The sequence below is a fragment of the Chelonoidis abingdonii genome, chromosome 9 (assembly GCF_003597395.2).
Source record: "Chelonoidis abingdonii isolate Lonesome George chromosome 9, CheloAbing_2.0, whole genome shotgun sequence".
NCBI lineage: Eukaryota > Metazoa > Chordata > Testudines > Testudinidae > Chelonoidis > Chelonoidis abingdonii.
Genome location: NC_133777.1, coordinates 27,013,692 through 27,027,588, shown reverse-complemented (window position 1 = coordinate 27,027,588; position 13,897 = coordinate 27,013,692). Strand labels below are relative to the sequence as shown.

General features: G+C 39.3%; 1 protein-coding gene across 18 annotated transcripts in view; it reads left to right on the top strand.

The window, feature by feature from the left end:
- The window catches only part of RBFOX1 (RNA binding fox-1 homolog 1), a 2,554,959-nt gene that overhangs the window by 2,538,307 nt on the left and 2,755 nt on the right, over nucleotides 1-13,897 (top strand). The window lies entirely within an intron of this gene.

Below are 13,897 nucleotides of genomic sequence, written 5' to 3'. Positions count from 1 at the left end.
TTCTTCTAATAAACTTTGTTTTCAAAGACATACATACTTAAGTCCTGGATATTTAGCAGTCCAATGGCCCTGCAGGCAATTTCCTGTCGTGGAAGATGAATTCCATGGAACAAGAATAAGTTTCTGTAATAAAAAGACTTGCTTCCTTCCTGCAGGACTGTGGAATTGTAAATGTCCAGGACTGTACAAACATGCATTATGTCACTGCTTTGTAATCTTATGGTATGGGTCTCTGCCAGTGACTTCAGTGTATTGCACAGGTGTAACTGAGGACAGAAATTGGGTCTTTGAATCTATTTACAAAAGCTTTTCGTTTCACCTTAGCTTGCCTGCATTGTATGGTTTTAAAAATAAGTTTTTGGTTAGATACAGTTTTTAAAATAATAGATAAATCAATAAACAGCTGATGGTAGATGCTTTTCTTGTTATGTGATCTGAGTGAGTGAGCTTTGACTAGCTAATGAGAGGCCTGATCTTGCATTCCTTGAACAAAGAAATCTTACATTGGAGTCCAAAGGAGTTTTGGGTGTGCAAGGAATTCACGCTCAGGTGCACATTCACAGGTTTTACAATGTAAGTTGCTAAAAGCTTGTTGATTTAAATCACTAGTTTTCATGACAAGTTCATCAGTGTTGTTGATTTTTAAATCTCAGAATTGAAATACAATAGGCAAAGCTGCACTTTAAATAATGTTTGCCTCCCGTGCTTGATTTAGGTCAGACCTTCCAAATCAGTAAATCTAGTGTTCAGCGAATTAATGAAGTATTTTTTAAATTATTTTATTAAGACACATAAATTCTAAACTGTCCTGTACTTCTGTTTGTTCTTGTTAAACAACTGCAACCTGAGTAACTTTATATACATGATTAGTCCAACTGAACTTAATGACGTGTGTTCATTGGACTAGGTTATACTGAATGTACTGTTCAAAATATGGAATTTGTGTGTGTCTTTATCTCATCCCCCTGAAAATGATGTGTGTGTGTGTGTGTGTGTGTGAATAATAATATAACTAATCAGGAAAACAATGGTTAAAAGTCTAATCAGATTGAAGGGAGGATTTGGGTGATTTCCTTGCCTATAGTGAAGGTCACTCCTCTCTTCATGCTGCTTAATCATTCCTGCCAGAGATTACTTAACCCTGAAGTACATAAGATTTCTTCTGAAGAGTAATTATTTTGCTTTTACAATGAACCAGATTGCACCATATCAAGTATTTACAATAAATGACTTTGGAAAAGGCTCTCCGGGAAAGTGTGTTGTGTAGGAACGCCTGTAAAATTCTCCCACATAGTGCTTTCAACAGATGTTGGCTTGCCAAGTGGTTTTTCTGTCTTCCTTGGTTATGGTTAAAATAAGACACTAAGAATGAGTGTAGAGTGTAGTGAGCTCATATCAAACACAGATATCTCTGTCAGGAGGATCCTTCCGTAGGACTTTTTAATATCTAACACTTGACGGAATCTGGTGCTTTCTAAGGCCAAAAATAATTACTCTTCAGAACAAATGTTATATGCTTCAGGGGTAGGTCATCTTTGGCAGGAATCATTAAACAACATGTGGAGAGTAAATTAGATCAGAGGAAGGGAAGCCTTCCTGACCCTCCATTCAGCTGACGGTGGAATTTTAACAAAAATCTCCAAAGAACCCTCTTCAGCACATTTCTGGAAATGGGAAAAAAGGGCAGAATTCATCCTGAAATGCAGAGGCATTTGGCATCTCACAGCATCAAACTCCATGTGAGGGCAGAACATGGCTGTGAATGTGTTGTGGCTCAAAATTTGTAGTTGTAAATACGTTGATTGCAAAACAGTATTTTAGTAGTAATGTGAGTATATTTGAATTATTTCCCCAAAGCAGAGTTTAAATTTTTACTTCAGGTTTTATAATATCAAAAGCAGGTTCCCTGAAGAAAGGTGCTTGCTGGAACACACATTTTGCTTCTTGTAGTCTAGTGTAAAATGGATACTCTGACTATTCCAGATTTATACCTCTCTTCCTGTAATTTTTAACTTCTTGCAACTCTGCTCTACAATAACAACAAAATCCAGTGTGCTTGCATAGTTGATACTGTTTCCCTCAGAACCATGTGTGAAGTGCTTGTTTATGGTTTAGGTGCGACAGAGAAATGGGCAAAGTTTATTATATGAACCTGCTTTCTGACTGAAATGTGGTAGAAGTGGATATAACATCTTTTTTTTCAACTCACTACTTTATTCATTTCCCTTCTTCAATCATAGTTATCCCCCTTAAAGGAAATAAGAATGAATGAATGAACAAACGAATGAAATATACCAGTATATTTCTTAGCTTTAGAAAAACACAGTCAAGTACTTTGGTGAAAGAAAGTCTCCCCAAAAAGATGACAAATTCTGATTGCTTTAATTTCTAACATTGCAAAACTATACTATTTTTATCACTTGTCTTATAGATGAAGCATCAGGCACCCTATGAAGTTGTAAATAGTTTGAGTGGAAGGTTTAGTTTTTAAAATCATCTTGATTGCCAGGTTTGCAAAATTCCCAAATACTGCCATTGATCTGTACCGTTTTCTGGCACCAGTTCAAGTTTTATGCATGGAGCACTAGCAAGATATGGTAGACAGTCATTTTAAAGTGAATATTTTCATCAGTATATAAATGTATCTGAGATGCCTGTATGCTGAACTTTCAACATGATACACAGCTAATCATATCTGGACAAATTCTGCCCTCAGACAGCTCACTGCCTTACTCTGAGATAAAGGGGGGAGATACTGGCCAGATATGGAAATTTAAAAGGAATTACCAAGATTTACATATGAAAATAATCTAAATCAATTTTCTAAAATGCAAGAATACAGTTTGAGATATTGGCATCAGCTTTATTTAGATCCCATTGTAAAGACATATAAGTTCACTTTTGAGAATTCCTTTGTGCTGCCCTAGGGGTTGACTTCATTTCATGCAGCCATTTGGCAGAGCAAAGAAGCACATTGAACTAGATACCTTTCTTATTACATTTTCCCCTCCTACTAACCTTGTAAAATCAAAGATGAAGGGTAGCTGGAGTACCTGGAAGATTCTTCTGCTAGTACCATATTTAATTTTAATGTCTGTGTTGCCTTTCCCTGTGAAAAATGACAGATAGTGAGGTTTGTGCTTTGAAAAGGGTAGGAAATGCTGTACTAATGCATACAATTAAATTTTCTCAATAAATTCAAGAATCCCTTATGTTAGCGCTTTAAAAATCCTTTTACTACTGCTGTAAATAGTTGTGTATGGCTTATATGGAACTTTATTTGTTACTGCTCCTGGTAGTTGTTGTTATAAGATGTGCAACCATGGGATCAGTTGATAAAATCAGTAAACACTTGGATTATCCTCTGTTTTTTCTGTAGTGAAGTTTGATTAATCCTTCTATCTCACCCAGTGAAAACACTGGCAGCCCTTGTTGGCATCTTTGTCATTATCTCTTTGACAGCTTGCCTTCCTTGTGCTTACAGTTCTAGGTCAGTTCACATGGCTAGTCAAATGTGACAACATGACAAGATTAAGTAAAGCTGGGGTCCTGTGATTTGTAAATTGAGGATTTGCAATCTGAAGCTCTTTTGATAACAAAAAAGTGAATAATCTATGTTTCTACTGATCTCAACGGGTGTGTCTGTATGTATCAATGCATTCCTTGCACTATGGTCTTAGAGTAATGCAACTATGTCTTAATATATCCAGATACTAATTCTGTAATATGATGAAAATATGGGACTTGAAAGGTAGATGCCATTTCTGGTGTGTGTGTATACATTTATGGTTTACACACACATGTGCAGTAGACAAAGAACAAATGGCAAAATCTGTATGTTGTCACACTCATTACATTTCAAAAGCTGAATTTAAAAGAGCAGTATTGTATACTGCAAAGCTTAAGAGTTAATAAAAATGCAGACTTCATAAAAAGTTATGTTGTCAAGTACACCGTATAGTAATAATATGATAGAAAACAACCTGTTAAATACTTACAATATAATAATAATAATGAATAATCAAAAAATGCTTTGCAGACTAAACCAAGAATCATTCATTTCCCGAAGATAGGCAGCCACTTTTCAGGTGGAACATGGCATTTACTGTGCTTCAATATCCCCACGCAACAGTTTTTATTAGGCGAATTAGTATCAGCATAACGAGAAAATAACTATCCTAGTAGAAATTATAAGCAGGAATGTAGGTAGGCAGGATGTAATTATCAAGCTAGAATTTGACTTAGACACTGGGTTAACACCCCCATTATACTCATACCCCCCCCATTCATTTGACAAGCACCTTTGGACCAGTACTAAACGTAAGTAATCCAGACCTTGTTTTTACATCTGAAATAAAATCCTTGAGCCGCACCCAGATGCTAGCACCATGCCGAGGCACTAATTCACTTATGACTCGGAGGGGAGAGCATAACCTATGGTATCACCAATCTTGTAGCATCCTGGGTATTTCTGCAATCAAAATATTGACTCATCCTATTTAGCTGACCAGATCTGCCAAGGTGGCATCCCGCTGTCAGGTGTCTGCAGGTATATAACAAGCTACAGGGAAGGACTGAGGGGATTTGCACTTTTAAGTTCCTTCAGTGCTGGACAGTAATGGGAATTGACGATGACACCCCCCACCAGGCGAGAGAAAAACTGGTGCTGTCAGTCAAAAACTCCTCTTACTAACAAGACTAATAATAAACAAATGCCTCCACTGCATGAGGTTACCACAATTGGGATGAAAGACATAAATAAATAAAAACCCACACAAAATAGGACCCCCACAGGTGCTAAGAAAATGGCAAACTCATGTAAAACAGGCCACAAAGTTCTCTATTACTTGATGAATTTTAGAAAGATCGTTACAGGTAAAAGTAATACCACTGTAAATTCCCCTTGAAGGACAAGAAAGCAATGGAGGAGGAAATCTAAAACACACACAGGGCTGTTCCTAAGTAGAGGCAAGAGTCATAACTATTTCCACACAAAATTCCCAGCAAAGGCTTTATGTCCTATGGTGATGAACAAAATCTTTCTGTGGAATCCTCCACTAAGAGGTCTGCATTCAAAGGAACTTTTATTAGAAAATACACTTGCAGTATACAAGAAAATGTGTACACTTGTTATGTATTAATTAGTTAGTGCCGACAAGTGCTGAGCATTTTAGAGACAAGGAGAAAGAAAAGGTTGAGGCCTGAAGGATCTCAGAATCTAAGTTAGGACTTGTGTCTGGAGAGTCCAGAATCACTCCCCAAAGCCTGTAAGGCAGCTATCCAGCTTTTAACATATTGAAATGCAAACTCCATAGCCCAAAATCAAACCTTGTGTAAGCAGGTTAATTGTTGAGAACCTTGGTGTTTCACCTTCTTATGATAAATCTGAATTTGGTTCCCTATCTCTCTTTTTAGTTCCTGGGAAATCGGAAATACTGCAGATCACTATTCAACATTTCAATTTATAAATGTTGCTGAGCTAGATGGAGGAAATTTTTTACAAGGATCTCCTCCTAGAAATCCCATCTTATTGTCCCATCCAGGGGTTGGGTGATGGCTCCTTCCCTCCAGCTCTCTGAAAGAACAGCTTTACTAGAGCCATGCTTCCAGGGATTGTCCTGGTCACAGCTGCCCCAGAACCCTCAGTGAGTGTGAAGGGTTCCACAGAAATTTTTTATTTTCATTAGAGATGACCTCAAATGTATTAGCTTTTCTGGCTAATACTATATAGCAGAGGTTCTCAAATTTCATTGCACCACAGCCTGCTTCTGACAACAAAAATTACTACATGACCCCAGGAGGGAGGAGTGAAGTATGAGCCTGGCCTCCATAGGTGCGGGGGGGCCAGAGTCAAACCTCATGACCCTTTGTGTGCCAGGCAAAACTACAAAAGGACTTTTTTTCCTTTTTACTATTTAAAAGTATCATTAACAATCATGACTTCACATGGGATGTCACAGGAACTTCTACTGCAAGTATTTTACTTGTCAACCCTACCATACCATCCACATGATATGAAATGAGGAGTTGAAACATGAGTAGCTGTTTTATACTGTAACACAGTACCTTTTGTTTTCTTAAAAAATGTCAGTTGTTGGGTAGGAAATAGAGGCCTGACACCAGCCCCATGGTGACTTCTTAAAGTCTATCATGGTGATCCAAGCGACCAGTAGATTGGCTGAGGTGTCCGGTCATTGCAACCATTTATAGGGAGAGAGGCAGGTCATCACTGCAACTAAGCCTTCCTTTTCTCTGGCTCTGAAACCTGCCTGCCTCTACTCTAATAATATCACTATTACAACTCTGACTCCTTCTGCCCCATAAAAACATAAGGGTCAGACCAAAGGTTTATCCAGCCCAGTATCCTGTTTTCCGACAGTGGCCAATGCCATGTACCCCAGAGGGAATGAACACAACAGGTAATCATCAAGTGATCCATGCCCTGTCGCTCATTGCCAGCTTCTGCCAAACAAAGGTTACTGACACCATGCCTGCCTATACTGGCTAATAGCCATTTATCGACCTATGCTTTATGAACTTACGTAGTTCTTCTTTGAACCCTGTTATCGTCTGGCAAGGAGTTCCACAGGTTGATGGTGCATTGTGTGAAAAAATACGTCCTTTTGTTTGTTTTAAACTTGCTGCCTGTTAAAAGCTTCCATGATGACCTTCAAGATCAGATAGTGAATAACAAGACCAGGAGTCTGCTTTACATGGCATCCATTGGTTGGGAGGAACAGTTTCCCTGGCATCACTTTTTTCCACTGGTCAGCACAGGGTTATCGTGAAGCTCTAGAGACAGAAGTCACTGCTCATTTTGTTCTACCTTCTGCTGCAGAGGCAACCCTGTCTATTCAGTTGATAGTGGTAACATTATCTATTTCTAAAATTACATTAGGTTAGTGCTTTATTGTCAAATAGCAATAGCCATCAACACACAGAATTTCAGCAACTTAAAGTTACACTGGTCCAAACTTTAGTAGCTGCAAGACCAAGGGACAATCATTGTAAGGTCAGATAGTCCATTAACCGTTACAGCTAATAAAAATGCTTTATATTGTGGAAATATTAGAATTATTAGCTTTCCAGTGATACAAGTAATCTGTTTCTAGCCCTGGAAAATTACAAGAGATTGGACTATTAAATTACATCTTTCTGATTGCTGTCTTTCCCATCTGAATCTTTACATCATTTTAGCCACCACACATTTAAAAACTTCTAAAGCTCAAAACTTGTACTTTATACTATTTGGGTTAATAGCCATTTTCAAAAGATCCTAGTAATTTCTAATCTATGGGTTACTAAACATGTGTCCAAATTGAAAAAAAAATGGGAGAACAAAAATAGTAATCAGAAGGAGATGACTTTAAATTTCATTGTCTCATGACTGTTGAAATGGATCATTAATGGCCTACAGCTTGGCAGATTGTTACAAGGGCCAGTGAAAATTTGGATTCAATTTGCTCAGTGCACAGCAATTTACATAATCCTAACAATGACCTGCCTAGGAAAGAAGTCTTTGGGACAGACGAGTAGAAATATTTTCAGGATCAATAATTTTTTTTCTAAATATTTGTTTTGGATTAGTGATGAGAGAAAATTAGATTCCTGAATTTAGTTTTTTTTCATACATTCATTTTATACTGCTCAGATTGTTCTAGCAAGGAAAAGTGTGTTAGTTGGCCTCGTACTATAGATTATGAATTTTCCCCTGATAATTTTGTTATTAAACCTAATAGTATATATTATTAAACAGTTTTCAAAGGATACAGTGGACCAAAGTCCTCAGTTAGGATCAGAGCCCCATTCCCAGGATTAGGCGCACAGGGAAAATATGGTCTGTGCATCAGAGAGTGTACAATCAAAAAAAAATAAAGAACTAGGAGTGGAGTAAGGGATACATTTCCCAGTTTTTAGAGACTTCAGAAATACCTACACAAAATGTAAAAAATGACACTTTGGAGCGATCATAGCCAATTGTTTATATTTGTGAACACTGTTCATATGCAAGTATCATTTAGTCACTTTAATTGTTTTTAAAAAAATCTCTCCCCAGCAGTTAACAACAGATCCACTTTTTCAACAGTATTTGAGCAATTTTTCAACATAGTGAGTTCTTACCACATAAGGTAATCAATCCTGAAGCCAGTTTTTACTCTATTATTACTCTGGCTGTACTCTGGCAAATTCCCGTTGAATTAAATGAGAATTTTGCCGTAAGGATTTCAGGATCCAGCCCCATGTGAATATTTACAGTGATGTTCTAAACTAGGATGCTGTGCTTTATTTTAAAATTTCATATAATTCTATCAGAGAGGTAGCCGTGTTACTCTGGATCTGTAAAAGCAGCAGAGAATCCTGTGGCACCTTATAGACAAGCAGACGTTTTGGAGCATGAGCTTTTGTGGATGAATACCCACATGCATCCGACGAAGTGGGTATTCACCCACGAAAGCTCATGCTCCAAAATGTCTGTTCATCTATAAGGTGCCACAGGACTCTTTGTTGCTCATATAATTCTATCATCACTGTTATGCAGATCCAGCAGTGGTAGCAATGTTGTGTGCTGCCAGCACTTCGTCAACAATGTTTTTAACCACCATGTCATCTACAATTTCACTTGTGAAAAATGCTGGGACATCTCTTACATTGGTGTTCCCACTATTTGTGCACCAATGGGAAATTATAATAAAACCTCCATCGTAAACATAGCCTTTGAGACAACAATTTGTAATTCCTTATGATGGGTACCTATAGTTGGCATTGACACAGTGATTTATCAATTTGTAATATATACTGTTCTTTGTGAAATCATGTATACTTACACTCTATTCCAAATATATTTTCCTTTTTTTTTAAAAAAGTAAATATATGCCCTAGTGCATCATTTATCTACAGTGATTGTTTCCAGTGTAAATTCTAAAAGAACAGTGAAATAATACTAATTTTAATGAAAAATAAGCATGGTGACAAAATTGTGGCTGATTGAGTGAATAAAATACTGGATCACATGGTGACTTCCCGGGTTAGTGGTTTCCAATTTGACAATATGCCTTAAATCCTTGCCCCCATTTTCGGAATGGAATCTGAATCTATTCTGCTAACCTTCTGAGCTTCTAGATTTTCGTGTCACACAAGGGCGTGTTTACAAATTAGCATTTAAAAAGAAGACTACTTGCTTGAAGTTTAAGCTGACACTGTTCCTTTTCCCCTGTGGAAATGAAATTTATTAATCATAATAAAACCATCATATTCTGAAGGTAGAGGTCACCCTCAGGAGAGAAAACTCTATTAATCACAAAGGAATTTTCAATACATTTTTCCCCAGATAATATCTGAGCATGGGTTTTCTCTCCTTTGTAAATTTAGTCCTCCATGGTAGTGACTTTGTTTCTTCATAAAGACTTTTATCCAGTAGTTTGCAAAATTGAGAATTTCTCTTTTTTATTTTAAAGCAACACTTGTTCTGTTTTATGCTAGATTTGGAAAAACTCCTTGTTCCAAAACACTTTGTATATAGTTTTAAACTAAAGACGTGGGAGGGTTTGTTTTGTTTTTAATATGCACTCATCTGACAGAGTGGGATTTCATGTTCCTATAAATCCTTTTGGCGCCTAAAAGTGTCAGTTGAAGTGTTTGTTATTTTCACATAGTAGTAGTGTGGAAGGTTAGAAAAGATTGTCTTTACTTTAATATCTGAAATAAGAACAAGCTCTATAATGGAGAAAGTTATCTGAATAGGAATGCAAAGTAAATTTTCTTAAGATACAATGATTTATATTTAATAGGAAGCAATTATCTTATCAAGTTGACATTTCATTGTAGGACGAGGAACATATCCCAACTGTACACAATTGGGTCAATAATCATGCTAAGATAAATGCTTTCTACTTAACGTAAACCACTGATAAGTGATTTCTTTCCAAAAGAAAATCTTAACCGTGGTGGTGAATGCTTTGTACTCATCTTTTCCCACTGGATATTGAAAATGCTTTGTGTTGTGTTGGCTTATCCATATTTTCCTGTGTGTGCTCCAGATCTCTGTATGGTATCTACACTATTAACATTATTTCAACAGTGATAATCTGCCAGAGTAGTTTAGATAAATGCACTGTTATTGTACTGAGGACTGCGAGTTCTGTATTATCCCTCCCTACCTCCTTGGCTGGGCCTCCCCACATATCTGCATCCACATCACTCCAATGATCTCCCCTGGCTACAGCCCACCTCACGCTGTAATAAACTTCCCACATTTGTGAGGCATTATGAAGTGTGGGTGGTGATACTTTTAGCTAGACTGTAATGTGGTACCAGAGTTCAACTTTACAAGCAGAGAATGGGGCAAGACAGTAAAGCTGGAACTTAAATTTGATGGGTTTGTATGTATCATTGAGCACCCCTGGATGAGCAGACCACAGAGCAACTAATAGGTCACACAAGGCTAAGGCCTCACGTTCCGTAATGGCCTCTATAGATTTAAACTTCCATCCCTTGCGCTGAACGGCAGTGATAATATCAGCTCAGATAACCATTAAATCAACAGAAAAGACAACACTGTTCCTATCTCTGTAAAAAGATAACTAAAAATAAAGCAGAACCGTGGGTGATAATAGCGTATATAATTCTCCCTGTAACATGGTTATGAAATTTAAGGATGTATGTATGATTGGGAACCAGTCTAGTTTTTACAAGGCATTATTTCTTCGTCCTTGTTTGGTCTTTATTGGAACCTATGATACCTTTATATATGCTACAGTGAATCAAACTTATAAAGAAAACCAAAATAGATTTTGATAATGTTATTTTCAAATGACTCTGGTCCAAAGACAGGCTTGTGGATATCTTGTCAGCATCAGCTCACATGAGCTAGCAACAGAACAAGCAAGCAACTCAGTAAGGCAACCTAACCTGAACCGTTTTCTCCTATCTAAGGGAGCTGCTGGGTACTGAATCCTCAGGAAAATCAGGCCTTTAATTTCCATAAATGGGAACAGATAAGTACAGAGCACTCTTTAAAATCTGGCTGTCAACTTCAGAATCTTTTAAACTCAGTGGCATTGACATAAACATCTAATCCCTTGCACATGCATATGCATGCGGCAAGAGAAGTGCTAATGTGCTTTATACACAAACCCCTTCTACAGGCTGTTCCCAGGGCTAACATTGGGCACATAAGGCAGAAGTTAGCCACCCACAATTCTACCTCCTTTGGGGAAAGTCATGGGAAGAAGGCATTTCAGAAGGCGTAACGCTGGAGAAAGTAGTATGTCCATATGCATGAGCGTAGGAGTCTTTGGTTTGTCTAGGTGGTTTTATTTGCATACGCACATATGAGCACTCCCCTCAAAGCCATACCTTCCACAGTGTCAGTGACCCATGACTTTGCAGCTTAAACTCTCCGTAACTCAGGCATAGCTAACTTCTGTGTTATGCTCCCAGTGTTACTGACAAGTTTTCTGCCATCCAGACATATGTGCAGCACTTGCTGCATGAACTGTCTTCTTTGTACTCATAGATCATAATTTTATTTATTCCATATCTTATGAGGGATAACCCTTCAAATGGAAAAGTGCAAACATTCTGAGGCGACAAGGCAGGAAGCTGAAAATTAGGAATATTTGGTATCTACCCCATGCAGTGTTACTATAGAATGAAACATTCTGGTTTTACCATAGAACACGTTTAAGGGCAATAGTCTACCCTGGGCACTTGCACATGAAATGTGGCACCGTGCTTAGTTTTGTATTTGCAGATGTTCTGAAATAATAGAAGTAAATAGTAGATTCAAGAAGCATCAACACAGATAATCTGTCTTCATTTTTGCATTTTAGCCAAAGCTTTTTTCCTCAGTGTTATGAAAGTGTTAAGGGCTAAATTTTCCAGTGTCTACTAACTATGCGTGCTTAAGTTACCAGTATCATACAGATAGGGCCTAATTTTCAGCGGTGTGAGCACCTATTGTTCCCATTGAGATCAACTGGAGCAGTCAGTGCTCAGAAACTGGCAATCTAGGCACCAATATCCTCCCTTGTAAATCTTTCTCACCCTAGGAGCACTGCAGAGACAGCACTCAGTTTCTGGGGAAAATGATCTATCAGCTCTATAGCCACCCTTCCGAGTCACTCTGGATTAGTGATGATTGGCTCAGGAAGTAGCTGCATTCAATATACCTCAACTAGAAGGAAAAGCAAGCATTTTGCAGAACATTTGAGGGTAGTGACAGAAAGGACTCTACTCTACCTACATAAAGAGAGCTTACAATTTTCAGTTTGCACTCACTAAATCTCCTAATTTTTTCCATCAAGGGAGCGTGGTCGTACTTCCATGGAAAGGACAGGGTGTCCCACCCGCCTCAAATCCATGAGGTCCACCAGAGACAAGGAGGCATCTTCTCTGCCTCCTTATTGCTGCCCACCAGTTCTCTTTTGCTTCTGGACAGCCTGGGTCCCCCAGGAACTGTGCTGCTGGGGGTTTCCCTGATACTCCCTCCCTTTTGGGTGGTAATTACGTGGAATGGAGGATAGAGCCTACCCTGTCTGCAGTCCTTCATACTACTTGTCCTGAAGATTTGGTTGGGATAGGTGGGGAAATCTGCTTGAGATATGCCAGCCTTCCCCTTACCCTCATAGATGGACCCCATAGAGAAGAGTTTCTACAGGGTTGTAGGGTATGGAGTGAGCATGCTGCAGAGAGTATTCTCCCTCTATTTCCCCCCAGCTGATTACACAGAAACAGCTTCTTCCACTCACGGAAGAGGAAGAGAGGGATTGGGCCTAAAAGAGAAATGGGTAGCTTTCCAGAGTCTCCAAAACATATAATATACAGTATATACTCATTCATAAGCTGAATTTTTTTTAGTAAAAAAGGGAAGCACCAGAGAAGGGGGTTGGTTTATGAACAGATATAGAGAAGGAGATGTGGGACACAGCCCCTCCCCACAACAGCGGCATCAGAGCCAGAAGGGAAGAGGCGGGGCCAGAGTCTCTCCGCTTCTGGCCACGCTGCTCTCACCCGAGCCTCTGAAGCAGCTGCAGCTCCTGGGCTGGCAGGCTACAGCCGTGCCGCTCAGCCCCACTCCCCCAGAACAGGCTATGGCCCCACCACCCGGCCCGCCAGAGCATGCTGCAGCCATGCTGCCCAGCCTGGCCCATGCTGCAGCAACGCTGCCCGGTCTGACCCACTGGAGCAGGCTGCAGCTGCGCTGCCCAGCTGCCAGAGCAGCTCCAGCCAGGCCAGAGACATCCTTCCCCAGATAAGGTGGGAAGGGATGGGATAGGGAGAGCATGGGGGTCCTGGGCTAGGGGTGGGGTCATGTGGGGGGGTGGTCACAGGCATTATTCCCCTGACCCCCAGCTTCTCCCCTTCCCCAAAATTTCCCCACCAGTTGCTGTCCCAGCCCGTCAGGGTAAGCAGCTAGTGGGCCGGAACACTTTGTTTACTTAGGTTTACCTCCATGTCTGCGGACGTGAGGTAAACAAACCATCTCAGCCCACCCGCGGCTTATCTTGATGGCCCAGGAGCCAAAGTTTGCTGGGTCGGCTTATGAACGGGTCATAAAAATTTTCCATTTTTACGCATGCATCTTGGGGGGTGGGGGGCTGGCTTTTAAACAAACCAGCTTATGATCGAGTATGTACAGCGCTTCATATTTGTATTTAGAAGTAGAATATTGTACCCAAATCTCTCACATCCAGAACAGAAACAGGCTAGCACTTAACTTTAACAATTGTGCAGAGAGATGATTATTATTAATAATAATATATTTGTATTGCAGTAACCCCAGGGTGCATAATTTTGAGTTTTTGATGGTCACATGTTAGCTGAGATCAAATGGATGTTTCTCAGTGATGGAACCCTACTAGAGACATTTCATTAATGGAAACTGTTGAATAATGCA